At 39.5% G+C, this 26646-nt stretch overlaps 1 protein-coding gene across 3 annotated transcripts in view; it reads right to left on the bottom strand.

The window, feature by feature from the left end:
- The window catches only part of sorcs2 (sortilin-related VPS10 domain containing receptor 2), a 387669-nt gene that overhangs the window by 145419 nt on the left and 215604 nt on the right, over nt 1–26646 (bottom strand). The gene's annotated exons all lie outside the window — the stretch shown is intronic.

The raw sequence follows: 26646 nt of genomic DNA, 5'->3' as shown, positions 1-26646 counted from the left end.
TCAGCTCTCTTCTCTCCTTCCTCATTTGAGCACCACTTTGCTGCTTTGGATTACTGAAAATAATTTAACATGCGGTGCAACAACTAAATACACTAAGAGAGATTTTCAGAAAAAAAAGTTGCATGGTTTATGAACAAAAGGTTTGCAGCATTTTGCACAAATGACAAATGAGAGCAAGGTCAGGAAGTACAAGCAAAATATTTCCCAGCCTTGATCTTGATCTGCCATCAAGTCTTTTTTAAACAGTGGAGTATAAAATGATTGAGTGAATGTTTCCATAAAGAAAGTGTATAATGCATTAAAACAGTTAGGCTTTGGTTCACAAGATACGTAGAACCATGAATTAAAAATGTAGTGCAGGTCTTATTATCTGAAGTCAAACTTCTGGTGTATAAAAACTGTATATTCAGTATAAAGCTTTTTATGCATGCATTTCATATGCTTATTTTAGATACTCCAAATTTTCCATTTCTGCGTTTCAGATGCCATCTAGCTTACTTTGTTGTAATCATATTAATTTAAACATGTCAAAAGGAAAAAGCTCAGTTCAGTAGTACTACTGACCCACAACTGCAGGCCCAAACCCTGCCAGAACCTTTATCAAACTCTGGCATCTGCCATATTTATTTTTGACATCCAGGAATTTCCTATTTTTTCATGTTGCAGCATGAAATCAAACGCATATCAGCAGCTAAAAACATAAAGCAAAAAGATTTCCTTGAAACTCTTACCTGAGGAGAGTTGCAGAAGGTCAGGGACAGGGCAGACATGCAAGAAAGCAGAGAGAAGGGAAAGAAAATCATTAGTCAAAGGTCAAACTGTGTATGAAATCACCACAGGAGATGAAATCTTCCATTTAGAAGCCTCCCTGTGACTTTAACACAGCACCTGTCACCCCGGTAGGAATGAATAGTATTTAGTAGGCAGACACGCAGATGCTGAAGGGCCTCACTTGAGCCCAATGAGCCTTGCATCACGAGTCAGCCCGCCTCAGTCATTAGCCACTACTCCCATTTGTGAAAGGTCAATGAAGCAGCAATCCGTCCATCACGCATGATATTTTGCCATACGTCCTTCACAGGCAGCCAACTTGATAGAACCCAAGATTTCACTGTGTATTTAAGCTAATGTCTTAAGTGGTGAGAGTGTAGAAGCATTGAGACTTGAACAAGCATTTCCTCTGCATTTTTTCTGAACTCTCATATTCATACGGCCCCTGGGTAGAAGCAGCTATAAGCCAAAGAGAGGAGCATAACGCTATTCATCAGTGTAAGTGCTGAACACTCATTAGATGAAATGAGATGAGATACAAAGTGTATGAATGACTGGTGTGTATGCGTGTCTCGCTGTGAATCACTCTTCTTTTTTCTCTGCAGTCAAGCTGTTTCTATTTAGATTCCTCTGTTTTTTTCCTGACAGCTTCTTTGCCACAGAGGGATGATATGACAAGGCAGGATTGAGAGGATAGACTCCTAAAGAGGTATGTGTCAAACAAAGAGATATGGGAAAGGAAGATTTGCCAACAGAGGGATATTATTTAATAAAAAAGAAAGAAAGAAAGAAAGAAATGGGTTGGATATCTAGGCAAAAAGAGAATTGCCAGTGCTCACTCAGACTGACAAGTCTTCCACATGGAAAATGAAGTGGAAATGTCGTGACTCATACTCAGAATAACTCGGAGTCAAATCTCTATCTGTTCAGTTTGGTAACAAAACCTATCAGGAACATTGTTGGAAAACAGATCTTTTTAGTTCCACCAAATTTGAATGTAGAATACTTTGAAATATTATTTAAGGACTTAGAGGTTCAATAATACAATTACAATCTAAACAAAGCTAAATTCCAGCACTCTAGAGAAGACATTTGTATTCATATTTATTTCCATTATATTTGAGAAAGGGATAGAATATGGGGAAAATACTCACATATGGCATAACCTTTTGAGTCACAACCCTGGATTTGTACATACTTTCTCATTGCCACAATACATGTTCACCCCTCCTTTGAACTGGAAGGTTTTTTCCCTATTATTTAATCAGACATGCCTAATACAGTTAGTATGAGGTTTACATTTACTCAGTTTTGTGTTCAAGCACTGTATAGAGAAATATAAAGCACATTGTAAAACCAGTTCATTAAATACAATATTGTTTACATGTATTCATCTATACAGGAACCACATTTGTTTTCTACTACCACACTTTTAAAAAGTTACATATTGAGTACTGGACTTAAATGTACAGCCGAGTGTGAAGTTGATGGGATGAGACTTAGTACCTCAAACTCAGGGGCCGTGGGTGTTGGTTAGAAATGGGTTGGGAATGAGTTACTTTTTCAAAATGCAAAGTTTAAATATTTCTGGATCTTGCTCATGAGTAGAGGAAACATGGAATGGGAGACTAACACATGGACTGGTGAAGCAGCTTCATCTATTATTCAAAAATGGCTCCGGTAGGCATTTTTGTTATCATTCTTTTGGTGTATTTGTTGACATAACAGCGGCATGGCAACAAACCCAAAAATGTGTATATAAAAAGAAGGAGGAAGCACTAAAAGTCCAATTGTTACTGGAACATTTTGATCCTACACATGGTCAAAGAATACATTTGTAAACAAGTTTTGATCCACATATTTGCTTTCTGCCACTGCATCACTGCTTCTAAATGCCAAAACATGCTGAAACATGATCTATCAGTAGTGCTCAGACTACCAGAGGATTCTAATGGCTAAAGCTTGATATTTAAACGAAGGACTTTGTTAGAGATTAAGCAACTTCATGGATATTTATTTTTAGCAATGTGTTTTGACTCCCAAACCCTTTCTCATCATTAAAGGAGTAATCCCCTTTGGTGTGTTTTGTTGATGTTAGGAAGTAGGCGGGGGGTCAAATGTAACAATCAAATGGCCTCCTAAATAAAAGAACTTCCAGCTCTTCTTTGAAACAACGTTTGTCTTAATATGTTTAATATTAAATAATAATATATTTTATTATTTGTTGTTTTTGGAAATTCTGTTACTGGTTGGTTTGAATACCAAACAAGTATTCCTAATATTCCTGACCAAGCATTAGTATGTCATGATGTGGGAGTAATACGAAAAACAAAGATACTGATCGAAGGGACATTAGTGAGTAGTAACAGTTTCATTTTACTGTAAGTTGTCATCCACACAATATTTAAAAGACTCAGTCAGATGTCATATGACAGTTATATAAATGGACATTTTTATGAAGCTAAAAAAATCGCTGGTGAAGGCAATAAGCCCCTGTTATTCACCCAGACTAAGTTCACTAGAAGTTCACCATCAGTAGTCGTCACCTCCCTCCATCATTCCTGCTACTGCTCCATTTCCCCTGGTCACATAACCTCTCACTAACAGCCTCATCCGTTCTGAAATATTTAACAAAACACAGCCACCACTTGCCCTCAAAAAGCCAAATGAAAAAAATATGGTCGTCTTTAGACGCATTTTATATCACAGTCACACGACAAAGTTTATATTCAAAGGCTTAAAATGACAATAAAAATATAGCATGTCCTTCTAAGGTTATGCATTGTTAAATAGCTCTCTCAGTTTAAATAACTGAATCAACACGCCAAGTGCTTCCTCATAGGGATCATTTAATTTTTTTATTATTTGTATTACTCTGTATTATTGTAGGGTCTTTACATTACAATATAAAGCACCATGAGGCAACTGCTGTTGTGATTTGGCGCTATATACACTCAATTCAATTGAATTGACTCAACAACCAAAGCTAAAGCTTCTCAGACCTTGATATTGTCTGGTTTATGCTAAATGTGGACTGGGAAGATTAATTCAACGTGCAACATAAACATATTCTCTTCAAGATGAAGCAGCAGAAAACTGAGAACATGAATATTTCACCTGATCACTTCTCCCACATTCTGTCTTTGTGCTAAGTGAGAAAACCCAATAACACTGCTTGGAAACATGTGCTTGGGGAGTACACAGGCGTGGAGAATGTGTGTACCCAACAAACAGCTCATTAATCTCTGGCCTGCCAGCCACGAGGGCAAATAAATTTCCCTCATATGAGGTATCCTCAAGCGTTGCCTGTCAACACAAAAACACAACACGTATGAGGCATCTGTCCCTGCATCTTCATTGAATATACATCTGAGTCCCAAAGCTTCTGCTGATTCAAATAGAAACCACATTGATAGAAAATGACTCAAACCAGGCTTAGCTACCTACACCTCAGAAAAAAGAAACAGACAATGTAAAAAGTGATGCCGAACATACACATATTTATTTCATGACGCAATCATAATTTACTTAACATTTGCAGAATACTGAAAGGTAAGCAGAGAAAGAGACGCACTGAAAATTCTTCATTCAGTTCAATCAATATTATAAATTTTTTGCAAGGTATAGATGCTCCTCCTTTTAGATGAGGTCAAAATAATGAGCTAAAGACTAACTACCTGAATTAAGAATGGATTACAATATGAAATAAGTATTTATAAATCCTCTATTAACACACTAACTTACAACTAGCTCATTTCATAATGTATGTGTATAAATGTAGTTCTAAAAACATTATTAAAAATACCACAAACCATTAACAGCTCCTAAATATCTTGTTTGTACTTGATGTAATTCTTTATTTCGAAATAGTTTTTTTTTTTTTTTTCCGAAATAGTTAATCCAGCATTTATAAAGAAGAAAAATGCTGCCATTAAACATGTTATATATGAGCTTATTAAGGAAGACTAAACCATATATTTCTAAATGCCATGCTAAGGAGTTAGTAGCTTAGCTGATCCAGCGTGTGATGCAGAACAGCCCGGTGGCTTCTAGGCAGTTCTACTTTAATAAAAGCTTCATCTACCCAAATCCATCTTAAAGTATGTGACTCTGTCCAGCAGAGCAAAAGATTCAAATGGTTTGAGAATGAAAATTTAGTTTGTTCTTTGTGCTTTATTTCACCAGAAAGAAAAAAAAAAGCTTTCTCAGGCCAGCATTAAAAGTCAATACAGAAGATCACTCTACCCTGGAGTAAGACAATGGCTATAAATTGGTTAGAAACCACCTCTAATGTTTCCAGTGGGCCCTGTGAAACCACAGCTAATGAATTCATGTTGATTTAATGAGCTATGGCCCAAGAGCTGAGCTGACTTTGCTAGATTAATGGGCACCTCAGCTAGCGCTAATGGCTAATAATTCTGCACACGGTAGTTGGCTTCTTTCTCTCAACAACTACCTGCTTCTTAGCCCATTCATCACAGCAGGGATCTCCATATGTGGAAACATATATGTAGCAGTTCATATAAACTAAATTATTAAATTAAATTTTTAATTTTCTTATCCAAAAAACAAAATAAAAAATAATTTCTTTGTGTTTTCCTCAAACTGCCTCATTGTCTATCTGACTTTAATTGCTAAGACTGGATTCCAAAGCAGGCAACTCTGTGGGAGGCCTAAAAGGCCTCAGAATTGCAGAGTTGGTTGTACATAGTTTTTGTAAATTAAAATGTGTTAGATACTTTCCACTACTTAAGTAAATTATTAACTCAGACTTTATTATTACTTAATGCTGTGGCTCATCTTTGCAGAAGAGCACTTAAGACCTTAAAGCTAAAGTGTCTTTTATTTCAACAGATTTCTCACTGTCAACAAATTCCATTAAAAGACAAGACACTGTAACATCTTAGCTGGTCTCTGCATAGTTTCCTTTTTATCCTACCATTTGTGGCACTTAAGGTACCAGTATACTTCATCATAAACGCAGTCTAACAGATACAATCCAATTTTTCTAAATCATTACATCGCAACCAAGGGACAATCTGCTTTGTCACTTCATAGTTATTGGCCAGGCCTGTGGAGGTCAGCACACAAGGAACAGGTAAAGTACAGGCAATAATACGAATAGCTTATGCCGAGACTCTGTGAAAATGTGTGCTTTCATCAGCTCAATCAGCTCAGAGGGCGCTGTTTGGTATAGGCAGAGCAAGCATCATTTTCTCAAACTTATCCAACTGAGGCTCACGGAGGAGTCTATCCCAGATGTCAAAGGGTGAGAAGTAAGGTGCACTCTGAATAGGTCATCAGCTAACACAGAGAGACAGACAACCATTCACACGCACATTCACACCTACTGCCAATTTAGAATCCTTAATTAACCTCGTGTGGATGTCTTCGGACTGTGTGAGGAAGCCAGAATACCTGGAATGAGCCCATGCAGGCACAGGGAGAACGTGCAAACTTCACACAGAAGGGCCTTAACAAGCTGGTGGATTAACACTCAGAACTCCTTGCTATGAGGTAACAGTGCTAACCACCACACTGCCATTCCTGAAATTCCTTTTTTTTCACATAAAACAGCAAATGAGCTATCTCAGGCTTTAGATACATAATGCTTGACAGTAGGATTAATAAATAGTTGGCTTGTATTTATTGGATATTCCTGCAAAAAGTAACATAGGTTTTTTTTTTAGATAATCTGCATTACCTTATAGATAAAGTTAATCAGCAAAAATGTTATAACAGTAACACTTTGCTTAAGCTTAGGGTTAGGATTGTAAATGATTAATGCGTCATTCTCAAATGGTGGTGGGCTCCCTCTAGTGGTACGTGGGAAGTCTCCCAAAAACATTTTATGTTTAAATAACATACCATATTCTGATTGAGGGATTGAAACGTACAGCCCTGTTATCACTTCCGACATAAATGAAGACAGAAAACTAAACAGCAGTGACGTTTGTAGGGTTACTGAAGTTGGGCTAGCTGGTATATAATGATGTGCTACATGGTGGCTAGCTACACAGCTATGGTTAGCATAACATAAACACAGGGTAGAGGGAGGGTGAACGCTAACTTGTTTCCATTTGATAAAAGCTAACGTGAGGGTTCCCGATGGTTAGGGACAAATGCAATCGCATGGCAGGATGCTGTAAACGGACCAAACTTTGGTCAGGAGAACAACTGCAATATAAGGTTAGTCATTAATACACTGCTGCATGGGCTGGGCTGTAGTTACATTGTAAGGTTTTAAAAACTGAGCTTTGAAATGAATAGTGGTAATAGAAAGTGAGAGAGGCCGACAGTGATCACTGACTGTTTTATGAGGTGGTACTCCTTGTGAAAAGTTTGAGAACCACTGGACATGCTACAGTGCCCATTCATTAACCTGCCTCCTTGTCTCTTCTGACTTGGAACTGTATGCGTCACATTGGATTTTGCATCAACACTGAACACTGAACTAATTTCTGTGTGTGGGATCACCCACTCAAGATATAGCTTCAAGAAATCCTATGTTGGAGTTTTAGTGCATATGTACTGTGTGAACTGGTCAACTGGTATGTGCACAGTGTTGTGAAGATGGGGCTTATGGAAGCCTCTTAACAAGTTGGTCTCAAAACCCACAGATGGAGCTGAAATATCATTACAGCAAGCTGCAGGTATAATTCAGCTGCAGCTCTGCGATCAAAAAACAAAGGAAAAAAAGTGTGCTCTGTGTTAGCACAGGATGCATTGACAGAAATGTATCCCTCTCTTTGGTGAAATACAGCAACAAACAACAACAGTGAGCACAGAGGGAGAGAAATGTGAAATTGATCAAACAAACACTATTATCGCCTGCTTAGACGCAGCTATTCATTTTTCTTTCTATCGTCTGGCACCCACATTGAAACAAGGTTATTTGCAGCTTTAAAAAAGAACTAACAAAGGCAAAGCCTGCCATCAGCTAAAGGCAGGTGTGTTTCCTCTGATGATATGGCAACATCAAACTGATAGAGTCGGTAGCCTTTGTTTTAAAAGTAACTGGCAGAAACAGTGGCATGCACAATGGAAATTATGCCCACTATCTCCCTATTTCAAAAGAACGTTACATAAATGGGTAAAAAACAAGGTCAAAAAGAGGAGGAAGGCAGTAACCTGCCACTTCTACATCCTGCTAGAGTCCTACTTTGCGACGTTCACAAATAAAAACTTCAAAGCGATATCCCTTCACCTGTCTTTAAACATATCATCAAGTCCAGGTTGGCTTCAAACAATATGCAAAAAGAGGGCTCATATAATGAAGATACTGCTCTTAAACCAAATCCAATTCACCTTGCGCAAAGTTTATCTGAAGGAAAGGCAGATAATAAATTAGCTACAGAAGTGACATGACAGCTTCATCAGTTTGTGATGAGATCACATTTTTAATCATGTCCACTAATAAAACACCTTGAAAAGTGTGTTTCATTGCAAGAGTCAGAATGTGCAAACGAGGTGGAGGGTGTTATGATGAGTGTAATCAGCATTACAGAGCAATAAAGACTGTTGTATCAGATACTGGGTAATACAAAACAGCATCTATATTCATTCGCTAAATGCAGCATGAATTGAGGATAGAGCAGTAAAAACCTATTTGTGCTGCTTGTTTATAGCTTAGTATTAGTTTGACCTGTTTCACATGAAGGACATCAAAGCATTTACTATCATCTCTGTGTTCATTAAGACACTGATGCTGGGTTGGAAAACATTGCCAGTGCTGTTGATGACTTACTCGCCAAGCTGGGAGTTGTAGTGAGCTCATGCTAATGAAGACTTTGGAGGGTTTGATTAGTGCTGAATAATATTTAAAACCATTTTGTGCTGGTCTCTAATATGGGTTTGAAATGTTCGCACACCACAGCAGGTAATTTTGTTTTTATTCATTAAAACATGTACTGTGACATCGCAGGTTGGAATGTGGCTAAATGTGTAACAAGTTTCAGAGAGGTCAGAGCAGCTTTACTCAAACCGTTTAGTAATTATCTTGTAAGATGAAAATGGATGACTAAATAATGTGTTGGTAATTGTGGTCACAATTTGACAGGATCGTGCTGTCTGGAATCGGACAGAGAAAGTGTTCACAAATAACTACTGTATACTGTATATATATATATATATATATATATATATACACACACACACACATGTATGTATGTATGTATGTGTGTGTGTGTGTAAATTCCCCTCTTGCCCCTGCGGGCAGCCTACACTTCAAGTTAGTCCACTCTTCAAGTCCTACCAGAGTCTTACCAGAGGCCTGGGAGCTTAAGGGTCCTGCACACACTTGAAACATGACAGAGTTAATAAACCCATCAGAAAGTGTTTACAGAGGTCATTTTCCTAGAGACTTAAAACGGAAAGTCTTTTTGCAAACACAAGGGTTGGCCAGAATGAAAGTTTAAGGTACTTGTGCACTGGCTTTACATTTCAAAGCCAAAGCTAGTACCGTCTGTGATAATGTCTACAGTTCCACACGCAGTGTTTTGAAGATTGTGACTCGGCTACATCATCCTGTCATTTGTAGCATGTAGTCAAAACTGAAAATAGCTTGAAATAAAATAAATGAATTAAATATTTGTGGAATTGTTTGATTCCTATTATGTTTATAATAAAATATTTGAGACAAAGCTAATGTGCAATGAGAAATTAGCTAGTAATTAGCTTTGCAAAGGTTTTTAGCCTTTAGCTTTTTAGTTACTTGTTTTTTAGCAACTCAGGTACTATTAAAATCATCATCATCATCATCATTATCACTATTAACATTTTTTTTACATAGGTTGAGACCAAAAAGAGCTAGGACAAGAGTGACTATTCATACTTATGAAGAAGTTCAAATGACTGGTTATGGTGTTCTCATACAGCCAACCAGCTTTCATATGTTTTCTACTACCTGTAACAAAATAAAATAGTTGAATAGTAGGTTTAGTAAAATAAACCTGTCTGACGTGGATCAGGTTCATCTACAAAATATACAGATCCAAAGTAAATCTGAAGTCACATGTCTTTGAGTGGCATGATATGCTTTTTAATTCCAACTGAACCCGCACAATTTTGAAAAGCCTGTTGCCATTAGCAGCCCCTCTGCCAATCATCTTTAAGCATACCGTCAAATCCAATTAGCTTAAGAGTGTCCACCTGTCAATCAGTACTGGCATGAAGGCTAACTGATGCGCTCCCAGCAGGGCAATGTTGTTAAATAGCTTCATCACATAGCACTGGATTATGAACTAAAGCTAAGGCTCAAAGGTTATTTCAATATTGAGGAGGTGCTCTTTCAAAATAGAGCCAAATAATATACAATGAAAAAGAGGATGACTGATGTTATAATCCTTCATGTTTGGAGAGTGATACACAGGGTGTTGATCTGACTGGAAAATTCAAACACAGGCAACCTGTTCAGCTTCACCCTTCACTTTCAGAGTGGCTTTTATAGATGTGTGTGCATCTGCCCATATGATCTCCCACACTGATATTCAGGCACCTTTAAACATATTTCAAATCATCTATGGATCTGTCATTTATTCTGAAATGGTGATAAGATACTGAGCTCTATGATAATCCCAGTAAATACATGCTGCAGTCTGTCCACCAGACAGACGCTTGACCACAGTCTGCACACATACACTCATCAAACATAATGGTTTCCCTGTCCCCTCTCTGTCTCCCTGTGTGGGACAGCGAAAGACAGCTTATCACACCCCCTTGCACTGTTGCATTTCTAAATACACATCCCAACAGTTTGACTTACATCTGCAAAGGGAGTTTCAGTTTTATGTGTGTGCGTCTGTGTGTCACATTACTCTCTCTCAGACACAAACGCACTGAAGTGCCACACTTGCGCACACTGTAGGATCATGCGCTCGCCTTTCAAGTAGCTTTGCCTCATCGCTTGCATGTTGAACAGAAGCTGCCACTGTTCTGTCATCTGTCAGGAGAAATCTACAGTCTTTTGATACATGAGAGAAGCATCAATCTGCATACGGAGAAGCTTTGCAATGTAATATGCACAAGCAATGCTCTGGTTTAACTTGCTATTGAACCACACATGGAAAATATTACATGGTGCATTGCAGCTGATAAACATTTCCACATTACCAGTCATCACGAAGAAGCTTTATTAATACTATACCACCCTAAAGATATTATTTCATTATGAGGAATCACATGTGATGCAGTCAGCTATGGTCATCATTATAGCGATGATCTTTAAACTGCCTTTTAACTCCTTTTAGTGTACATATATTGATTTACTGTACATGGCCATGCTCTGTCACCGCTGGTTTTCTCTCTTAGGATTTGGCAGTATTTGTTAGGAGTTTATTATATTCCTTTCCTATGAAATTCACTTTGCATAGCTGTGTGGTACGTTTATGTCCAGTGTGTAGCAGATGGTTCACAGGTGGGATAAAAAGTGCATGCATGTGGGAGGTTCATGCAAATGAGGCAGCACAAAGTGAGAAGTTGTTTGGTGCAAACTAGGTCATGTTGAGCCAAGACAATCTGCTGCCACTTTGTTGATTTTATCACTAAGAGAAAACTAAATGTTCCAAGCCACTGTGCAGCACTAACTGAATAATGTTTTACATGTATGCAAATGGATTTAAATTGGCATAAAATTATGACTCAGGTAATTGAGTACATTGATCTGACTTTAGAAGTGCCACATTAAAGTTTGATGTTCTGTGCCGTTACCTTCATTACATGCTTCAAGATAACCACCCACCTCTACTCTGGTCACAGTGGTCTTAAACTTGGCATTCTATCATTTACTAGGATGGTAATTTCAGCCAAGTGGCGGAGGGCTTTCGCTTTGGTGGCCTCAGAATCTCATCTCTGATTTTTGCGGATGATGTGGTTCTGTTGGCTTCATCGGGTGAGGGCCTCCAGCTCGCACTGGAACGGTTCGCAGCCGAGTGTGAAGCAGCGGGAATGAGGATCAGCACCTCCAAATCTGAGGCCATGGTTCTCAGCCGGAAAAGGGTGGAGTGCCCACTCCGGGTCGGGGATGAGTTCCTGCCCCAAGTGGAGGAGTTCAAGTATCTCGGGGTCTTGTTCGCGAGTGATGGGAGAAGGGAGCCGGAGATCGACAGACGGATTGGGGCTGCAGCTGCAGTAATACGGACGCTGCACCGGTCCGTCGTGGTGAAGAGGGAGCTGAGTGTAAAAGCGAAGCTCTCAATTTACCGATCGATCTACGTCCCTACCCTCACCTATGGCCACGAGCTGTGGGTAGTGACCGAAAGAACGAGATCGCGGATACAAGCAGCAGAAATGAGCTTCCTCCGAAGGGTGGCTGGCCTCTCCCTTAGAGATAGGGTGAGAAGTTCGGCCATCCGGGAGGGGCTCAGAGTAGAGCAGCTGCTGCTCCACATCGAAAGGAGCCAGCTGAGGTGGTTCGGGCATCTGACAAGGATGCCCCCTGGGCGCCTCCTGGGTGAGGTGTTCCAGGCATGTCCCACCGGGAGGAGGCCCCGGGACAGACCCAGGACACGCTGGAGAGATTATATCTCTCGGCTGGCCTGGGAACGCCTTGGTGTTCCCCCGGATAAGCTGGAGGAGGTGGCTGGGGAGAGGGAGGTCTGGGCCTCTTTGCTTAGGCTGCTGCCCCCACGACCCGGTCTCGGATAAAGCGGATGAAGATGGATGGATGGATGGTAATTTCTTGATAATACATTTATTAATTGTGCATCACTGAAAATCCAGTCTGTCACATTTTGATGACAAAGGACATTTTAAACTTATGCTTCAGCAGGAAAACCCATCAGCTGATCAGAAACATTCAGTAATTAATGATCAATGATTGAAGTATATGATTAAACTAATATGACCTGGATGACTGAGAACCTTCACAGATATATGATTGGACATTGCTTTAGTCCAGAGGCAGAACAAAAAAGAAGAGAGTTTGGAGAACAGTAAGCACAATCAGAGTATATGATTATTTCCCTCTTCTCAGCCAGAGATCTGCCACCAGTTCCTTTTAAACGTGGTAATGGTAGGCAGTGTCTGCTCCTTGGGTTCAATTTGTGATTAAAAATGCCACTTTTAGATTAGGCCACTATGGCAACATGATGCTATACATTTACAAAGTTGTCAAAACTTTGGAAAATGTTCTACTTGATGCCACTTCACCAGTCCTTTAGAAAGGTTAATGGCTAAGTGCTGCACATGGGAGCAAAGAGACAGTTGCTTAAAGAGCTGTAAGAGCATTGCATAGTTTATTTATACATTTTTGCAGAAGAGCTTTCCTCATTTTATATTAAATTGTACAGCAACTATTTTAACTCAAATTCAAGCATATTTTCACTTTTCTATCCCTTCAGTTTCTCAGAAACTGTGAGACTGTACCCCTGTACCTCCGGGTGGCTTAGAAAACAAGAGCATAGGGAGGTGGGACTGTGTGAAGCAATTGGAGGGTCACACTGAGTTTTTCAGGACAGTGACATGTTTAGCTCTGAATCTGAACTCTCCTGGACAAAAACACGCACAACAATCAATAATTTAGAAGTGGCTTTTATGTCAGGCCTTCACTCTTCACTTCAGAGGATGTTGGGGATGGAGTAAGACTGATTTTAGAGGACAAAGCAAAGGATGAAAAAGACATTGTTGTGTCCAAACCGAAAAGACCTATAATAATATCAAAATATGCCATCCTCCATTGCTAATGTGGTTATAGTTAAATGCAATCAAAATACCAATACGCATGTAAGTGGGATCTTGCTGGTGTGGTAGACCGCTGCCTCTGTGAATCTTGTACCTGTGCTGCCATAATTAGTGCCTCTGTGCTGTCTTTCAGTACATCCTGGTAGGATTTCTGGATGTCAGCCACTTCCTCTATCTGCTGGTGAAATATATCATGCAGGCGGCTGTCTGTCCATGATGGTTCTTCTCCTCGCTCCTCTTCTTTCTCAGGTTTCTGCTGCCTGAGGTACTCACTGAGCACACGGTCAGTTGTGGCCATCTTCCTGTTGTACTCATGTATGTTTGTTGTCTTGTCTTGAACAGTGGAGCTGACACTCACCAGCCCTCAGCCCCCTTCTTTCTTTTTAGCGTACAGTCTCAGGGTGCTGGATTTAGAGTGAAACCCTCCCCATGCAAATCTCCTGCTTTGGCCAGATTATTATCCCATCTGAATACCCACACCAGCAGGGTATGGGTATTCAAAGCCTGCAATATATTTATGTATCTTGATAGGGTCAAAATATAGTGTGCAATCATGCGAATATGGCAACAGACGTTTTCTTCCAAGAAATTTGATTTTTTTAGTTGCCAATCAACCTTCCTACCCAAAATATCACGTACTGACTGGCGACAAAGAAAGCTTAAAAAAATAGCAAATTGAGTTATGTTGTTAGGGAAATGGACTGGAGACATGATGGATATTGCAGGCTTATGGGCTATCTATCCAGAGGGTCATGCTGGGAGCTGTGATCAGTGATCAGAACATCATATAAACAAAACTAGTGCATAGCTCTACACAAGTACTGAACTAAAACAAGAAATGAGACAATTGATCACTCTGGAAGAAACTCGGGAACTGTAGCAGCAAGTAAGAATACAGAAAAGTGATAGTGGTGAGCATACAATTTTACAATCTGATCTCTGTAGCGGAGTCTAAACAGCAGCAGGAACAAAGGGCCTTCCCCAGTACTTCCTAATACATAGATATAGCAGCCTGCGGCTGAAGGTGCTGCACAGAACACACAAGTTGTCTTGCAGAGGTGGGAGGTGTTGCCCTTAATGGCCAGCAGTTTGGCAATCATCCCCCTCTCTCTCACCACCTCCACTGGTTACTGAAAACACCTCCTCCAGATAGAGCTGTCTCTTCCTGTCTGCTGCTGTGATAACACTGCCCCAGCAGACCACTTCAAAGTCGCTGACTGATGCCACCAGAGACTCACGAAACACTCCCCTCAGAAAATACCAGAGTGTGCTCTCTGTACTCTGTGCTTTTGAGGTGGGCACCACATCTCAGCCCACTCTGTTCTCTCCCTGAATAATTAGTGGTCCGGTTAGGGAATACCTTTCCATAATAATTGGACTTGAACTTTAGTTGGTTATGAAACGGAGGATGTCAATATGATACTGATACAATACAGATTATATAATATTATATAATTACCTCTATGGAGGTTATGCTTTTGGTACTTTTTACATTCATGTCATTCTGTCTGTAAACACAACAACTTCAAGAGTTTTGATTGAATTCTGACGAATGGGCCATGTAAACACTCAAATCTGCCTTTCATCCACCAAGGTCTGCAAGGTAAACTCAATGGTTTATTGGTCGAAACTATGATTCTTAAAAGTGTGGTGTGTACATATAGAAAGTGCTTGTTACATTTGACCTCTGACCTCTAAATTGACCAAACTCAAATAAGGTCAACTTTCATAAAATGCTTTTTTACTTTAAAACTATGCTTAAAATCCATTTCCTTTGTTTGTATTGGCAGCATTTAGGAAATTATACAGGCATGCAGTGACTCTAAATATCACCTTATAGTTTGCATCCAAATATCAGGCCACACTTAACCTCTGATCCCAGTTTTACATTTGGCAAATCTGCAACAAATCTGCAAACTTTTTAAAGTGCATTTAAAAAGAACAAGGAATACAAAAATGAATTTATACAAAATACAGTCAAATGTAATTAGTGCCAAGAGCTGCCTTGGTGGAGGCTTGGGTTGCTGTAGCTCAGAAAGTTGGTGGTTCAGTCCCTGGCTGCTCCAGTATCCTGGGGCAAGAACGCGAACCCCAAATTGTTATCCATCAGAGTGGGGTGGCTGTAGCTCAGGAGGTAGAGCAGGTCACTTACTGATCAGAAGGTTGGTGGTTTGATCCTTGGCTCCTCTAGTCTGCATGTCAAGTATCCTTGGGCAAGATACTAACCCCAAGTTGCTCTCTGATGCATCCATCGGAGTGTGAATGTAGTTAGAAAGCACTAAGTACAGAGAGAGTGCTTGTGAGAATGGGTGTGATTGGGTGAACGTGGCATGTTGTATGGAGCGCTTTGAGTACTCCGGGAGAGTAGAAAAGCGCTATATAAGAATCAGTCCATTTACCATGAATATTAGATAAAAAGCACTTAAACATAGGGGGAAATGAAGCAAGTTGTATAAAGTGCTTTATGATATGTCTTGTTTACCAGACGTATCATAAGTGTACGTAATTATTAGGTCGGGTAAAAATATTAATTTACCTTAGCTTTGAATTACAGTTTGAATATAGTTATTAATGAGTAAAGGAGTGATCTCATTGTTATTATTAAACGAAATGATATGAGCACCTGCCAATTCTACAGTTCTCATTCACATCACTGAAATGATTTCTCACCTTGTGTTTTTGTTGGCACAAGCTTCCGTTAGATTATTATAGACTGACAGGAATTCCCAAGAACAAAAAGGAACAGTGACGCCACCTCAGTTCCAGAGTACTCAGAAGCGGTTACGTGCCTTAAGGCGTACGGCTGTGCGTCTGTAGATTGGGTTTAATTGGGAAGCAGTGACCTTTTCTACTAGAGAAAACACACACAAACACGTTCGCACAAGCTGTATAAATTCACATTATTAGTTGGAGCAAGGCCCTATTGAGCTGGGAAAGGCACTGAGTCACAGCCTCATGATTCAACGACAAAATTAATTAAGAGGACAGATACTGCTGTGTGGCTAATTCATGATTCATGTTAATAAGCATATAGGGCAAATCCCCCCAATATGTCTCTTTTACTGACACGTTATAAGATGCAAGATCTCTACGAAATTATATTTAAATAAAAGTAAAATATTTGAATAAATAATTTAGGGTAGTTGTCATGGCTGCTTGTTATATCACCACATTATGATTACTTTCAATTTGAGACTAGATGAAAGAAGACCTTTCTGGGACAGTCAGTGACTGATGGTGGATTACTTCTTTGTCTGACAAATGCTGTGTTACATTTTTTCTAAAATCATGGCTCTAAAGCTGTTCTAAAGTTAAATAGCAACATTCAATTATAAACACTCTTATGAATGCAAATTAAAACTTTTACTCACTGTGAGTCACATGCTTCTACTACAGTGATTTATTTCCATTGCACTTTGATAGACTTTGTTATCGATATTATTACAAAAACTTTTCTACCTCAGCGAAGTGTGTTAACGTTTTTTTAAAGACATTTAAATGTTAATGGAAATTCACATAAAAACAGAAGGCAGGAAACAAACAGCACTGGAATGTTAACACAGCAAAATTACAGGGTAGGCACTAATGATCCCTCCATATGGTTAAGGGACCGAATAGATTCCTATAAGGAAACTATAATGCTACTTATGTAAATAATATCAACATAAATTGATCAATTTCATTTAAATGTACCATGTTTGATATTTTTTAATGTATCTAAAATAATAACTAGCAAAGTATAATATGAAGAGCAGTCTCTTCAAGCCAGATATACAGTCACATAAAAAACAAACAAACATTAGAATATTCTGAATTGAACTCCGGACTTTCTTGCTGTGAGGCCACAGTGCTAAACACCGTGCCACTGTGCTGCTTTTCTTCTTCTTCTTTTTTTCTTTTTAACTGTAATTGCTCATATCACAAAAGGTTTGAGTAGCGTTTTAAAAACATGAGGTTTAAGCAAGCAGAATACTGCTTCAGTTTTATGACAAGTCCCTTTTGTTTATTTGAATAGCTCTTTGTATTTGAAGTTAGAGTCATGTAAATGTTAAAATATTTTTGATTTATATTACTTTTTTTTTAAAAAATGCAAAGAATTTTTCTCAGATAAACTCAATGACTGCAAGACCAACTCATAATGAGTTAAGAGTTGACATAGAATGAATTGTTCTTGAGTTTTGAATTTTTAATGGGATATTAAAGATGGGCAGAAAATCCCATCCAGCATCTTTATGATATAGAAAGAAGAAATGACACCCGCCTGGAACACAGTTGTGATTGTTTATAATGAGGATACAAAGTTATCCTAATTAACTTGATAGTTATATGTGCATTATATATGCTATACAGCCATTACAGTGAACATAGCCTCTCCCCCATTTGTCTTCCACTTTTTGTCATAGTCATTACCGACAGTAAGTACTGGAAATTCATTTACACACACACACACACGCACGCACGCACGCACGCACGCACGCACGCACGCACGCACACACACACACACACACACACACACACACACACACACACACACACACAAACAGCCACATTCATAACATTTACATATTCATAATATGAAAGCAAAGCTTTGTAATCATGCATTGTTTGCCAATGATGTTTACAACAGTGCAGACAGTCAGACATCATTACAGTCTAAATACTGTGAATTAAATTAAGCAAATGTGGTCGCCCAGCAAAATGGATTTTCAAATGAATGGTGGCTAACGAGCTGCAGTTCTGTTTAGTTAGTGGAGCGCTGAGCTGCTGTACCAACAGCAAATGTCTGCTTATGCACAAGCTGCTGATTCACTTGTTTATTCAGCAAGAAGGGTCATTTTATTTGATTTTTTAAGAAACACAGTGAAAAGTTAAGTTGTAAGAGCTACACAGCTAAAATAATTAACAGCAATATCTAACATCAACACTTGATTACCGGCCATACAGACCAAATGAGCCTCAAACAGCAAGACGATACTGAATTGATTTAGGGTCTGTTGTGTCATGATTTAAGAGAATGAATATGCTACTTCATATTTCAAACATACAAAGTACTGCTTTGATTTCAGGGCTCTAGACTAACTTTCTGCCACGGTTGCACCCTGAATTTACGCTTAACACCGCAGTTTTATATGTGCACCTTTTTTTTTTCTTTTGGGGGGGGGGATTGCTGTCTATACAGACAATATTGATTTGTAAATGATTAACTAACAGTCTTGTCAACAGAAAGTTCTTTATTTGGAGCACATTTTTACAAGAAAGATAAGTTACTGAAAAAGTGCTTGTGCTTAAAGTGCGTTGGCACTCTTTGGCAACATTGTAGACAATGTTAAACGTCATCATCACATTGGCCTCCTCTGACGACCTGTTTGCTGCTGCCTGCTGCTGAAAGGCAGTGGGGAGAGGGGACACTTGGGCAGTGCAATTATTGCAGCATATAATGTGTTTTCTGGATACACTGTGCTTTTTCAGCGTTCAGAGATTGATGGCTCCATGTCAGACCACTGGCTATGAATTTGAGACGGATCAGGCCTTAACTTAACAAAATATTTATCAATAGTTCATCTTTTCTAATTACCCAGAGCTACATCCACTTCTGTCAGGCCTAGGCTACTCACCAGCATTGTCCGAGCACATTTAAGTTAAAAAAAAAAAAGACAGCGGCCGACAGCGCTGTAAACAACGGTAGACTGGTGGGTAATAAGCGAATGAATAATGCCGAAAACAGATTTGAGATGGGAAACTGTTCTTGAAGTAGACACAGAGAGAGAGAGAGAGCTGTGCATGAAGTGTGATTTTATCGTGGTGGAAGCAAAACAGCTAAAGTAAGACGGAATAAATGACGACATTGATCAAATATGAAGCGTAGTTTGGATCTTCTTTTGCTGCTGGTTCAGTGAATTTTGGTTGGAGAGACAAAACCTGAAAATCAGATTCTAGCGCAAAAAAGACGTAAACACAAAGCGCGGACCAGCCGACGCATCAGAATCTGCGAGCTCTCGGCTTTCAGCCCCAAGGGCGTGTCTGTGTATGTGCCGTCGGGAGAAAGCTTATTCTGATGCGTCGGCGGGACCGCACTCTGTGTTTACGTCTTTGTGGAATCCGTTTACCTGCTCTCATTTACTGTTTGGTGGTTGTTGAAATAGTTTTGTGAGCTTTAACCTGAGATTCTGGTGTTTCTGACAAAATACATTTATATTTAAAAGTCGATTCAGGAGTTAATGAATCGATATAGCTTTATTCAAGCTACTCACGTCTCTCTTCCACCTGCACTTTCAAACGTATATACAAAGGACTAAGGGACAACTACAGGACCACAGGCAATCATAGAGGTCCCGCCCATGACTATCTCTGATTGGGACACACCATAGGGGCATGATGTGTGTCAGTTGTTGACCATACAGAGACTTTCAGAGTTGCCGAGACTTTTTTTTTTTCTTCTAGTGGAACAGTTGGTCGCACCGGTGCAACCAAGGAATTTTTTTAGTCGCACCATCAAAAAATTTGGTTGCACTCTAGAGCCCTGGACTTTATATACACTACCGGTCAAAAGTTTTAGAACACCCCAATTTTTCAAGTTCTTTATTGAAAATGATGCAGTTTATTGTCTCATTGCACTCTGAAATGAAAGCATAGTACAAATAAGCAATTGGAGTTAAAAAAGAAATCATGGAATCAATCAATGCCTTTGTACCATTTCAAGCTATTCACTGGACTTGAATGACTTGAATTGCAATAAATAACTGGAAAAATTGGGGTGTTCTAAAACTTTTGACCGATAGTGTATATGTATACCAACAGAGGGTCAATGAAAACCAATTTCTGAATGCAAAAGTAGAGGATTCAAAAATTTTCTTGAAGGAAAGTAATGTTTCTTAAGATTTACATAGGTTATTCAACATTTTGTTTGCTACAGCACAGAGAACAAGAAGATAAGTTAATTTCACGTTGGATGTTTCTGTGGCTCAGCAACTCATTTATCAATCCCCCAAACAATCTACCAAACCATTCAGCTCTGCTTATTTGTCCTCCAGCCTGAATAACAGACACCCCAAATTGAAGCCAGAATCTTCAGTTGCTTTTGATAAAGAGTTTGCCACACATGGGAGCACAAAGGCCGGCTGTCATTATGATGTAAACCCAAAACCTCGCAACATTCTCCACTCTCCCCCTCTTTCTGCCTTCTTTCACCTGCTTCTCTTTCCTTCTCATTTCCTTTCTCTCTAGCTCACCTCTGATCACCTTTCCCTAAATTTTGACACTGACTCAGAGGAATTAAGCTGGTTTAACGTGTGTCTGTCAAACTGACAGGGAATAAATAGGGTTTTTTTAAGTGTCAGTGAAGAAGGCAAGGTCAAGATGTACGTCAGAGGACAGAACATCTGCTTTGCCCTGATTCCCATGAGTCTTCCTGCTGGCAAAGAGAAGCATCATGACAGCCGCAGCCAGAGGTTAAAGCACCAATTAGCTACAGTTAATGAAGCCTCATTAGCCTCTGATAAGTTACTCCCCCTCTTTTTCTCTCTCTCTTTCACACCTCTCCATTAGTGCTCAGATATAAACTCTGACTGACCTCGCACAAGAAAAAGAAAGTGATATACAGGCATATAGAGAGACTGACCGACATTATTATTCCACAGGTCCACAATGCTGGGTGCACAGCTCATTTAAAACTTTAATCCGGAAAGATGTAATCTAAAAAATTGCAGTGAAACACTTATTTTCAACCTGGTAATAAGTTGCTCTTTCTGAAGGTGAAGCTCCTTGATTAGCAAAGACTTGTGAAGCCTTAAGCTTAATCTTAAGCATTGTCGCTGCCAGTATTTGGTTGTTTTGAACTCAAACGTTATGCCTACGACAGTGGACCATGTGTCATGGACACTGCCCCTCAAAAGTTGACAACTTGTCAGCAGAGTTTATGTTTAATTCCCCTTCTGGACAAAAAGTGGTGATTAATTTACAACATAAACTCAAATGAGCTAATTCCTATCAAGAAATATCATAAAAAGGTAAAACATCAAGTGAGTCAAGTGCTGTTTTACAATGGACTTACATACAACTGTATTTCTATTTGCATCTAGATGAGTTACCCCTCAGAGGTCATTAGAAAGAATGTAGGCATAAGCAAACTGCACACTGGCTTCAGTCTTCAGACTCAACGTCCATCTTTTATATATAGTCTATGCCAGGGCTGCCCAATCCCAGTCCTCAAGAGCTACTATCCTGCAGCTTTTAGATGCATCCCTACTCCAACACAGCTGAATCAAATGGTTTGATTACCTCTTCAGAATGCCATCATGTTTGGCAAAGGCCTGATAACAAGCCATTCATTTGATTCGGGTGTGTGGGAACAAGGATGCATCTAAAAGCTGCAGGATGGTAGTTCTCGAGGACCAGGATTGGGCACCCCTGGTCTATGCTCTATCCCATTAAACCTGAATAGAGGACTAACTAGACAGACTGAAAACAGCTGTATCAGAGGTCAGGTGCTTTCAGTGTGTCTTACATAAATATGTTCTTTATGGTTAAATTCTTATATTGAGACAGATCTTATGTCAACAGCAGTCGCATATATTACAGCCATTAACAATGTGTTTATGTGAAAGGACACCAACTTTAAGAAATAGGATACTCTGACCGTATTCTAATAGCCATGATGTTTTTCCTATTGCATTCTTCCTTTGGGAGTGTATGAAATTACAGCGATGAGTTATTGAAGCACCCACAAATTTTAGGTAAAAAGAAAATGCAGCCTTGATAGAAAACAGGTAACGTTGGTCAGTAGAATATTGTATTATAAAGTGCTAACATTATACTGCAGGGACTTTGTGGGTTACACTGATTGGAAAGTCAAGTACATTATCTATAATATGAGCTTGTTCATGACAACATGTGCTTAACTCAGGTTGTAGAAACAACCCCACCCCACTGCCTAGTGGATACAGAGCAGAGGGCAAGCAGAGACTAAGGGAGAGGTGGGAGCAGAAAAATAAAGCTTGTGTCTAAGCTTGTCCTTCTGCAAAGTACAGACACCACACACACACGTGCACACAGCCATGCATACACATAAGTCAGCATCATTAAATCGACCCCCTGCTAGTTTTTCCCAAACAGGGGAAAGCCCAGAGCAGTGAGAGGTAAAGAAGCTCACATCAATTAACATGGAGGCAGGCATGTAGGATGAACTGAGGGACAGAAACGTATTACTCGCATCAAAGGGCGAAAGAGTCATGACCGGTTACGTGTGCGATTCAAAGCACCCCTGCTGGAAGACATATTTTATGTGTGTACGGTACATCACTGCAGAATCTCTAATGATAAATGTTCTACATGCTTTAAAGTGCACTATATATTATTGCTTGTTATGAGTCAATACAGCAAACAGGCAGGAAATGTAGTGGTTTACAGTGTGGCAAGCTTCTTTATTTGTGCAGTTTAGGTGAAGGAATTCCTGGGTGTAGGAGGGAGATAATAAGACAAATAAGACAACATATACATATAAAAAAAAACAAAAAAAAACACCCAGCACGCCCCTGCGGGCGGTTTATCCTTCAAGCTCGGGTCCTCTACCAGAGGCCTGGGAGCTTGAGGGTCCTGCGCAGTATCTTAGCTGTTCCCAGGACTGCGCTCTTCTGGACAGAGATCTCCGATGTTTTTCCCGGGATCTGCTGGAGCCACTCGCCTAGCTTGGGAGTCACCGCACCTAGTGCTCCGATTACCACGGGGACCACCGTTACCTTCACCCTCCACATCCTCTCGAGCTCTTCTCTGAGCCCTTGGTATTTCTCCAGCTTCTCGTGTTCCTTCTTCCTGATATTGCTGTCATTCGGAACCGCTACATCGATCACTACGGCCGTCTTCTTCTGTTTGTCTACCACCACTATGTCCGGTTGGTTAGCCACCACCATTTTGTCCGTCTGTATCTGGAAGTCCCACAGGATCTTAGCTCGGTCATTCTCCACCACCCTTGGGGGCATCTCCCATTTTGACCTCGGGACTTCTAGGTTATACTCGGCACAGATGTTCCTGTACACTATGCCGGCCACTTGGTTATGGCATGCAGTCTTTATATGGTTTAGATTTTTCCATGGTTCTTCTATGACTGTCAGCCGTTGTCTTGTGTGCAAAGGAAGCAGACAGTATGTTAGCTATTTTTACTTTAGATATTTGTTAATTAGTATTTTGGCTACAGCTATCAGTGTTGGGCAAGTTACTTAGTTAGTAACTGAGTTACAAGACTCTAAAAGTAATTAATTACTTGAAAAGTAACTATTCCGTTACTTAAAAAAAATGTTTAACCATGGGGTCCAGGGTATAATTAGCCATTTTTAACTACTTTTGATTTGACTTCTACATTTCACCTTTAAAAACTATTTACTTTGCCTTGTTTAGTATCATTCTTTTCAGCACAACCTCACGTGTCTGAATTTACAGTTATGTTTTCATTTTGACATATTGTATTAACACAATTGATCTAAAATCAGTCAAAAAAATATAAACTGCGAGTAGAAAAAGTTATATTTTTTACTGCAACAACCACAAACATGTTTATTGAATCATATTTCATAACTTTAAATGCAAATATAAATTGTCAATTTTAAAAATCATGTGCACAAGTTTTGCAAACAACAAAGTTATTTGCACCCATTTACCTTTTACCCTTCTTTTATAACCATTTCAAACTATTTACATAACAATCAGGTGTTCTACATTCAGTACGATGCCACAAAAATGATTTGTGCCACTCCAAAGAAATAATTTCTGTCCACTATATATGACGAAATTATTCAGGGAAAAACACGCGTATATATTGTTTATCATGACTCTGGTTTTTACGTGGCCTATCAACACAATTTAAAAACTGGTGTATATCACCTTGTTGCTTTGCCATCTTGAAGTGGTCATGTGATTGGCTTACCACAACTACTTTAGTGTTCCTCAGTCAAACAGCAGCAGTCATGCGATTGTTTTGCCCCATAGCTCCAGGTGTTATGCCAAAAAGTGATCATCGGGGAGAAAGTGACTGTCGTCCGCGGGAGCGCGCGCAGCTGCTAAACGCTGTAGTGCCCAGATTACTTACGTAGTCAGCTACTTCCATGCAACTGATATAAGATGCAAGTAAGCTGAACACAGCTTCAGCCGTCTGTTTGTTGAAAAATAGTGACGTGACCGTACCGCATTTTCTTGTTAGTAATGGTAATGGTGTTGTAACGATGGAAATAGTAATTAGTTAGATTACTCGTTACTGAAAAAAGTAACGCCGTTAGTAACACACACATTCACGTGTGTGGATGACTGAACGTGTAAAGCGCTTTGGGGTCCTTAGGGACTAAATAAAGCGCTATACAAATACAGGCCATTTACCATTTACCACTTGTAACGCTGTTATTCCCGTCACTGACTGCTATGTTGTGTTTTCTGGCCAAAACTTCAATATTTACACAAAATAAGGAGTGCTTATTTCTCAGCTAGTGCTGGCAACTTGGTTAGCAAGATACATGCACTAACCAGCAAGGGTTAATGGATGTTAATGGATATCTATTGAAAAGTACTAAGTACGAGATTTCATTCACCAAAACTGAAACACAAACTTCTTTGCCAGCCTGTAACCACCATATTATTGATCCATTCTACTAAAATGCTAGCTACTGGCTACAAGCCGGTAAATCAGACAACTGTTTGCACCAGATTGTAGACAAATGTTTTAATGTTGTTTAGCCTTTTAACATGGTAGGGTAGATGGAGGCCTCAAGTGACCTCTGGAGGAACTACTGTTATTAACACGTCCAAATAGGTATGATTGGGTCTGGTGAAATAATATTTGTGTTGATGTGATACCTTGCATTTCTAAACCAAACTTCAATATGCTAGTGATCACACGTTCCTGCATTTAGGATGCCCCAGGGACCCAATGTGACCTTTGAATCTCTTGCAACCTCATGCAAATTGCTTTTGCCGAATCACTTTTGTTTTGCATTTTATGTTTATGATCTTGGATTTTTACCAGGCGCTTGCCTGAATTGCTTGGCTGTATAGAACTCATTATTAAAACTACAATTGTCGTACAGTGTTTTATGTGTAAACCAGTATGAAGGCATAAAAACGTATGTGTGGACACTGAATCAGAGGTCTGTAATAAAAGTGGTCTATTAGGGAGACAGCTCACTGGTGTCTTAATTGAAGGGGCATCGGGGATCTCTTGTAGTTGTTCATGTGTCGTTAAACTCAGATTACACGCTGCACCGTTGGGTTTTCTCACTTTACTGCCTTTGGTGATCAGACAACAAAAGCAGTTACTAAATGAACAAACATTAACACTATGTGTTGTTTGCAAAGCCTCGCCGACCACGAGATGAGCCCTAGAGAAGCTATCAGTGCTTCAGGCATTTAAAAAATGCCCTTAGAGGCATTTGGTGTTTCTGATAAAAAAGCTGATTGATTTGATAGAGCCAGAATTGAGAATGAGTCTTTGGGGTGTACCAGTGATATTATGTAGAAAGGGAATGATGTGCCACACACATAAATACTCTGTTGCTTACCTAAGTAAGATTTATATGGTGCTATGCACAGTGGAATAAACAAAGCAAAAACATGCACAGTGCACCGGTGGGTATCTCTGCCTGAGAGAACTTGTTTTCCAGCAAAGAAAATAAAGTCCTGGAAGAATATCAAAGTGGAACTTTGTGCTGCTGAGCTGTGTGCTGGTGGAAGTTGTTTCAATGCTGCAAACCAGCAGGGACTGAAGTCTGGACAAAGACAGCAGCACATTGTTTATTTGCAGCAAGGCAGGTTGATAGCCCTAATCAACGGTCTCCTCTTTTTACGTGACACTTGTTGTTTTTCAGACATTGTAAAGTCACATGAACCTCAAGTGACCCAACACTTCCACTAGAGACAGCCAAAGAACAATAAGAAAGCCAGAAAGAAACCACAGAGAGCGCTTGTTATCAGTGTAAGCCAACCATCTGAGTTTACTTTAAACACAATTTTTTTTTAAATTCTGTAGAAATTTACATCAAAATAGAACAAAGCAGGAGCGCTATATTTGGTAGAGAAGTCTGTATAAAGATACACACCTTTAGTAATCAGGCATTCTGTTTAAATCAAGACGTTTATTTAATCCAACAGACTTTCTGAAGAGAAATAGCTGGATTAAAGCTTCTCTGTGCAAGGGCCATTACATGCCAAGCGAACCCACGA

Source organism: Aulonocara sp. 'chitande type north' Nkhata Bay, linkage group LG3, assembly GCF_057382095.1.
Source record: "Aulonocara sp. 'chitande type north' Nkhata Bay isolate Kocher_YH1m ecotype deep benthic linkage group LG3, A_spYH_male_GT1.1, whole genome shotgun sequence".
Taxonomy (NCBI): domain Eukaryota; kingdom Metazoa; phylum Chordata; class Actinopteri; order Cichliformes; family Cichlidae; genus Aulonocara; species Aulonocara sp. 'chitande type north' Nkhata Bay.
The sequence above is the reverse complement of the archived record's forward strand: the minus strand, read 5'-3'. Positions and strand labels throughout refer to the sequence as shown.